This window comes from Petaurus breviceps, unplaced genomic scaffold, assembly GCF_028583685.1.
Source record: "Petaurus breviceps papuanus isolate PSGF00001 unplaced genomic scaffold, PetGlider_PUasm1.0 90849, whole genome shotgun sequence".
Taxonomy (NCBI): Eukaryota; Metazoa; Chordata; class Mammalia; order Diprotodontia; family Petauridae; genus Petaurus; species Petaurus breviceps.
The window spans coordinates 10749516-10756055 of record NW_027187361.1 but is presented as its reverse complement, the minus strand read 5'-3'; the positions used below and the strand labels follow the sequence as shown (position 1 = coordinate 10756055).

Genomic DNA, 6540 nt, shown 5'->3' with positions numbered 1-6540 from the left:
CTATTTTCCCTTGCAAGAAGTGCAGGAAGCATAGAAAACTAACAGCCAGAAATTTAGCACAAAATAGCAACTGTTGACATCTAGTTGCAAGACTGGTGGTCAGACTGGCTGGTTCCCATTAAAAATTGTCAATACAATGTCTGATGGTAGAAAAGAATGGGAAGGGGTTTAACCAATACAGTGAGTAGTGCATAAAACTATTTTAAAATCTTAAATTGCTGGATGACATTGGCAGAACTTAATTCCTGCCAATATTATTATTCACTTTGCAGAGTCATGTAAAAGAAAGAGTACTTTCTGTACTGGAAGATGTGAGGTGTGTTTTTTTTGCTTTGTTTTGTTTTATCATTTCTGCCATTGACTAGCTATGTGACCTTAGAAAAATTTCTTAACTTCTCTCGTTTTTGTACCTGCAAAATAAGGGGGAATTTGATGAAATAATTTTAAAAATAAATTCAATGGGTGTTAGATTTCTGGTCATTCATGGTTTTACCAAGTACTTTGAGGATAAATGTATATTTGGTTAGTTTCCCCTAACTCCACACAAAATACTGCACATTTGACAAGAACTGGATGTTTGGTCACAAGGAGAAAAAAGGGGAGTATATGAGTGGATCTGTATAAATTCATCACTATTACTGGAGAAGTACCTCAAAATGCAAGTACTACTGATGCTCATTTTCTTAAATCTTAAAACTTTTTTTAGGAGTCATTTTCTGAACATTCATACACCCTACATCCAAGCCCAAAATAAATTTGACAGATATTCTTGTTTCCCATTATCCCTAGCTCTTGAGAGGCAGTCTGACCCGGGAGATAAAGAATCACCCTTGATGTCTGAAAGACCTGGTTCTAATCCTTCTTCTCACATGTATTATCATTGTATAATCACCTGCCCAGAATGATGGATTTGGAGACAAGAAAACCTAAGTTTCAGATCCTGCCTCGGATACTGGCTGACATGTAACTGGGTTGTCACTTTACCTTTTGAGCCTTGGTTTCTTCATCTGTAAAACTGAGATTGGTTGGAAGGTCTCAAGGCTGCGGTAGCTGGAGCAGTGAGCATGGCGTGTACGGCTGTGGCGCTGACAAGACTTGGGCTCGGCCTGTGGGGCGCCAGAACCATGCAGGCCCGGGGCTACAATCTGGACGACCCCCGCCAGTTCAGCAGTAACCCTGTCGACGACTCGGGCAGCAGTTCCGGGGCCATCGGGGAAGCTGGTGGGGCTTTCGGCCAGAGGGAGAAGGCCAAGGAGGACCGGTACTTCCGAGGGAAGAGCTGGCTTCCCTGAGGAAACAGCATCAGGAAGAAATTATGCACCATGAGAAGGAAATACAAGGCTGCAGAAAGAAATTGAGCATCATGAGAACAAAGTGAAAAAGCTGAAACAGGATCATGATTAAGCTGATTTTCTTGTTCAGTGATCAACCTTAATCTATATATGGAATCGTTGGCCACTACTTGTGTGCCCGATGGGACATACTCTAGCTTGATGTACTTTTTGCTGTGTATTGCAACCACATGGTAATAAACTATGATCACTGGGAAAAAAAATAACAACTGAGAGAGGTTGAACTCATTTGGCTTCTGTTAGTTCCTTTCTAGTTCTCAATCTTATGATACTTAGCAAACTCTAAAATCATAATATATAGGTTAACTGATGATCACTACTGATGAAGGGATTTTCTGTATCTATGAAATCATGGGTTCAAGCAAAAAAAATGCTATTATCAGATAATACTCTGCCAAGTGAGAATGGACAAGCTCACCACAGGACAGTAGTAAGTGGAGTGACCCAGGGAGATGATGATGGTGATGATGATGGTGATGATGATGATGATGAAGATGATGATGAAGATGAGGACAACTAGAATTTACATAGTGCTTTAAAGTTTTCAAAACACTTCACAAATATTATCTCAATAACCCTAGGAAGTAAATGTCATTATTTAATGCATTTTGTACATAAAGAAACTGCAACAAATAGATATCAAGTGACTCACCAAGGGTCACACAGCTAGTGACCTGAGGAAAATCCAAACTCAGGTCTTCCTGACTCCAAGTCCAGCACAACATAGCAGTCACATTGAGAAATAGTATTACTAGAGTATCCTAACTCAAAATTTCACCAAGGCTTGGCTCTACTATGACCAGTTCAGCTAGGGGAGAAAATACAAGGGATGCAGGGTTGATGTTGGAATGTGTGTGTGTGTGTGTGTGTGTATGTGTGTGTGTACCATATGTGAAGAAAGAGTAAAATTTTGTATTTCTCAATCACGTTTTTTAAGATTCCTATTGCCATAGTGATTTTTCCCACTTTAAATAGCTAAAACTATTTTTTTCAAAAGGACTAAGGAGAAGTTGAATGAGGAAAAACCCTTTCTAAATTGAAAAATATGATTTAAACCTTCTCTGCAGTGTTTTTGGAAACATGGCAAAAGTTACTGGCATCCTTGCATGGAAATTCTATTTGATTTTAGTGAGTCTTCTCAGAAAAAAAATCATTTGCTCAGATGGGTATGGCAGAGATTTCTGCACATGGCTTGTGCTTTGTTTCTGTCTAGATTTCTTCATGTGGATAATTATCATCCAACTATTAGAGGTCAGAATTCATTGCACAATCAAAAACTGCAAGGAGGGTACTCAAGATCTAGTTTCTTAAAAGTTCAACTGGATTCTGCCTTTTCAGATAAAAATACAGACTATGTGTATGAGGTAAATCATGCAGATATTCAATAATGCAGCTTGTATAATTCTCTTCAGAGGAGGCCTAGTTCTGTGCAACCTAGAAAACTGGGGTGGGACTGTGTAGCAGCAAGCACCCCAAGTGTCCCCAGGGTTGCTGCCACCACAGGTTCTTAGATCTGCTTTGTTAAAGGAAAGCAACTCAAAATGCATTAACAAGCTTACTTTAATCAGTCAAACGTGTATTGTTTACCTAGTTCAGGGGAAAAAGGTCAGCACCCCAAACTTCAGAATATACAGACAGGATTATCAAGACAGAGAAGCAGATCAAGTAGACAGTTTCCAAACTGTCCAACCATTACATCCATATCAAATCAACATCTGGGTTTCAACATCTGGGTTTTTCAAAGCCAAGGGGGGCCTCTCAACAACGGCTTCCCAGAATCCAGATCAAATCACAGAACACTTCTCAAAGTGAGCCCCCTAAACAAAGCTACACATCGGGGCTTATATAGCCTTCTCCTGGCTCAGAGAATGTAACAACCTTATTGACTCACTGGCCAGTCAAAAAGCATCTACTGAAAAACAAGCTTCCCACCCCAGGCTCCAGGTGCACTTTAGCCTAGGGGCAGGGAAGATCTTAAAAATTTACATTCCCATTACGGACTGCTATAGTCCTGATAAGTGTATTCCTAGGAATCTCAGGATTAATTCTTGGCTGACTCTACTGGCCTGGATGAAAGGCACTTTCTAAATGTATTGTTCATCCGGAGAACCCATTAAACTTCATCTCTCCTGACCTGTGCCCACTCTACCTTAACTCAGGAAGTGCCTAAACAGTGAGAAGATAAAATGAAAGGTTTGGTATGTGTACCATCCTTCTGAAAGTGAAGAAAGGAAGCACTGGGGAAGATATCTTGGGTCAGATAGTTCCACCCATCAGATGGTATCATTAGAGCTAGAAGGGAGTATTTTGGATGACCCCCAGATTTCACTGTTCACGTAATTCCACATTGTTGTTGTGGTGGTGGTGGTGATGGTGTTGTGTTGTTCAGCCGTGACTCTATGGACTATTGTCCATGGGGTTTTCTTGGCAAATATACTAGAGCAGTTTGCCATTTCTTTCTCTAGCTCATTTTATAGATGAGGAAATTGGGCAAACAGGTTAAGTGACTTGCCCAGGGTCACACGGCTGGTAAGTATCTGAGACCAGAGTTGAACTCAGGCTGAGCTCCAGGCCCTACACTCTATCCAACAAGCCACCTATATGTCTCCAGTTTTGCCTTAGGCAGATGCTAATTGGTCTGAAGGTAGATAAATAACAGTTTTACAGAATCAAACAAAAGATGGTGCTTACTAACTGTAGAACCTTGAGCAAATCTCAGTCTCTGTAAGGCTTCAGTTTCCTCAGATGTAAAGTGAGTGGGGTTGGACTAAATGTCACTTAAAGTCACTTTCAGCCTCAAATCTATGATATATGATCCTATAGAAACACAGTAAGAGCTCTTTCCCTGAATAGAAGGATACTGATCCCATGGGTAGGGTGCTAAGTAGCAGTAGTCATCCTATTGAAAGCTACGCTCTTCTGGCACCCATTTTTCTTGAGCACTCCCTTTTGTAAACTTCCCACACACACACTCTTATTTGCCTAGACTGAAAAACTTTCTATTTTCCTCTATTCTATTTCCTTAATCCTCTTCCCTCTCTTATTTTTTGATGAACTCTAGCACTCCTTTATTTATTTCCACTTGAACTGGTTCTATTTTTGCACTGGTTTAGGGGCTTGATTTACCGAGTAAACTATTTCTCTATTTAAAACCTATATAATCCTTTTTCTAAATTTTGCTGTTACATTTTGAAATTCTTTCTGCCCATCTTTGTTCTATTTACAAGACAAAAGAAAAAAAGAAAATTAAGAACCCATCCTAATAATGGTTAGCAAGTATAATAGTTGTATTGGCAATATCCTTTCCTTTATCAAGGAAAAGTGGAGCCTTTTAGAAGTCAATGACAGTGATTCATTATTGTTGGCATTTTTTCATATAGTGCTTTAGGATATACAAAGTGCTTGGCATTATACATAATGTTCAAAATATATCTCATTTGGTCATCATGTTAAAAAAAAACTAATACAATAAGTGCTATCAATTTTTAAAAGTATTGACTAGTTCATTTCCAGAATTTGTCAAAAAATCTCCATACTACATCCTCCTGGGATGAAAATTTATTTCCTTCAGTATCAAGGTTTTTTTTTTAATTTCTTACTCAATTTAATTTTTAGTTTTGCTCAGTTCCTAGTACCACAACAGATTGTTTTCTGAAAATAAATTGTTTTAGATAGACATTTTTTTCTACTATGTAATAGCTTAATGCAACTGTCTAATCTCTGGCCCATAGTTTCCTCAACTGGAAAATGGAGAGGTTAAACTAATTATCTGCAAGGATTTTTCTAGCTCTGAAATTTTATTATTCTATGAAATAAGCTTTTCTGTACTATCATGGAATCTTACCTTCATTTTTTTCTACCGTTACTTAAGAAAATGTACACAGACATCTAAACAACTAATTTCCAAACTTTTGGAATGCAGCTTGCTTGTAGATTGAAAATGTCCTGTACTCTGCTACATCTACAGCAAGCCTGATTGGGGAGAAGATGAAGGAAAATCGAAGATAGGAGATTCATTCTATCACATGCTTCTGTTTCTCACACTGGAGAACCTATCCAATCTGTCTTTATTAAAGCAGCATTTAAAGATAGTACTGATATTTCTGAGAGAAGATCACCTTTTACCCAGGTTAAAATTATTTTTAATGTAATTAGGTTTAGGAAGAAAAGATGTATTTTTACTATTTCGATTTTTTTTAAAGAAACTTGAATTTTTCACACTAGAATCATTCCACCAGATATTGTCCACTTCCAAAATTACTCCAATCACAAATTTCATGACCTAATCAAAAGCTTATACATCTTCAAATTGCTTAAAATACATTCCCTTAACTAATAGAATCTGAATGAAGATTGAGACATATTTTTTTTAATTTTCATCTGTTTTCTTTCACAACATGACTAATATGTTTTTCATGACTGCACATGTATAACCTTTATCACATTGCTTGCCTTCTTAATAATGGAGGAATGAAGAGAGAGTGGGAGAGAATTTGGAACTCAAAATTGTAAAAAAAAAAAAAAAGAAAAGTGAAGGTTAGTCATTGTTTTTACATGTAATTGGGAAAAATAAAACTAATATTAAAAATACATTATCTTAGAGGAATAAAAATCTACATCTGCTGAGCATGTATCTAATATGTTTGGCTTCTCTAAATTTGGGGGTTTTTGGTTTGTTTTTTTTTTAATGACAGATACAGTAGAAATAATATGAAAACTTTAGCCTTTATTTTTCAATCCAGTATTTTTCCACATGAAGAAGATATTGGCATTACTGTACTCTCCTTCCCTAAATAATAGTAGTTATATTCATTTAAATACATTTTTATAACTCTAGACTTGTTTGGGGCCTTGTATCCACATTTTTTAAATTTGCCATTCATTTAAGATTGCATGGGATTTAGGAGTACCTATTTTTTTCCACCAGTATTTAGGGGGTAAATGATTTTTCAATATGAACAAAATATTTCTTTCAATATGAAAGAAAAGGTCTGGTACTATATATCATTTAGACCAGAGTTTTCTACGTCCTGGGGACCACATCAAAATACATCTTAGGTACATTATAGCAGGTAGAGTGAATTCCTGTCAGGATTAGAATGTGATACCAGATTTATGTAAACCTCCATCCCATCCCTTCTTAGAGAGAGAGACAGAGAGACAGAGAGAGAGAGAGAGAGAGAGAGAG

The 6540-nt window shown here is 37.3% G+C and overlaps 1 pseudogene; it reads left to right on the top strand.

Moving 5' to 3' along the window:
- The first annotated feature begins 858 nt into the window (after nt 1-858).
- On the top strand, nt 859-1548 carry LOC138149835 (ATPase inhibitor, mitochondrial pseudogene; annotated as a pseudogene).
- The last annotated feature ends 4992 nt before the right edge of the window (nt 1549-6540 follow it).